Source organism: Otolemur garnettii, unplaced genomic scaffold (genome assembly GCF_000181295.1).
Source record: "Otolemur garnettii isolate 467f Iridium unplaced genomic scaffold, OtoGar3 scaffold00184, whole genome shotgun sequence".
In the NCBI taxonomy this organism is placed as follows: domain Eukaryota; kingdom Metazoa; phylum Chordata; class Mammalia; order Primates; family Galagidae; genus Otolemur; species Otolemur garnettii.
This window is the reverse complement of record NW_003852579.1, coordinates 2,899,232-2,900,737: the sequence shown is the minus strand read 5'-3', so window position 1 is coordinate 2,900,737 and position 1,506 is coordinate 2,899,232.

The window sequence follows — 1,506 nt, the reverse complement described above, 5'->3', positions numbered from 1 at the left end:
CTCACGGCAGAGCAGCCTGTGAGCAGCCTGGACAACAGAGTGAGACACTGTCTCCAATAATAATAATGGTAATAAAAAAATAATAAAGAATTGATTCTTAGGTTTCAGCAGACTGCCAAAGGCACATAAAGGAAGTCCTCCTGTAGTGAGGTACTGAAAGAGATCATACTGGGGTGAGCGCAGTGATAAAGAGCCAAGGGAACAAGAGGTCAAGCCCCTAACCCAGCTTTGGGGTGTAGGGGTGGAATCAACAATATGAGAGTACTTCCTTTCAAGTAATTGGGCTTATTCAAGAGAGGAAAAAAAATATTTAGTCTCTTGCCACTTCTGCCTACAAAGCCAGTCAGCAGCACAGTCTGGCCACTGGAGGAAGTAGAATCATGCATAAGCTTCTCTGAGTTTCCATCAGATGGGATCTAGTGCTGAATTCAGTGCATGACTGGAGTCTATCTAGTAAAGGGTAACTGACCCCAACCTTCCTGTCTTGTGGTTTGCACAAAGGCCTCAGAGTCAGCTGTACCATGGTCTTGTCTTGACCATGGCCCTGATTGGTCTCTGCTTTCCTCCCCTCCCCTTCTTAATTTCCAGGCTCAGAAAACAAAACAAAACCTAGTCATTCTGAAGTAAAAAATAGACAATAAACATAAATAACTCAAGATTCAAAGCCACTTCACGTGAGGGTTCTTTCACACCTCTGTCCACATTAGAGGAGGAAGGCCAATGTTAATCCAAATGTCTGGAAAATAATACACTGGTCAGGTGGTTCTGATGCTGATAAGGGGTAGCATCTTATCCCATTTCACGAAAGGCATTAAAGAATGGAAACTCCATATGGTGGTGAATATTCATTATTAAGATAGTAAAAGTTAAGCATGAGATACAGAATTACTAGTTGGTATAACTGATCCATGTTTTACTACTACCAAGGAGATGAAAAGGATGAATAAGAAGTTGAAATAGGTATGAGGTTGTGATACACCTTGGGCTATATTCTTGAGAAAGTCCTCTCTGAGACGAAACATCAGATATCAGCCTAACTTCTACATTTTCAGGCAACTTTCTCAGTGCAGTTGACTACTCTCTGGGGCTGAGGTAGATCCCTTAAGCCTGGGATAATTCCTCCCTGGGAAGTTTTTGTGTAGTTTATAATGTACTGTCCTAGTAACTAAGGTGGTCAGGGACCCCAATTGTTCAGATGTGCTGTATGTGGATTGATTGTTTTTTTGTCCCTAGAATTTCTGTCCTTGGAGACTCCTATTTGAGCCCTGTTTAGGTTTCCTTCCCAATCCTGGAACACCTTTTTTGGCCCAGAGTTATACAATTTGACTTCCTCTAGGTTTTACTTTCCTTAAACACTTCCCTATCTATCCTCCTACTTAATTCTTTGAAGCTTTTGCTTTTGGAAACCATGATTTAGTTCCCAAATTCTGCCACGTCAACAACTCTTTCAACTCACATTTTCCCAACTCTGGATACCCCTAGACCCCAATGTATGCATAAATCCAT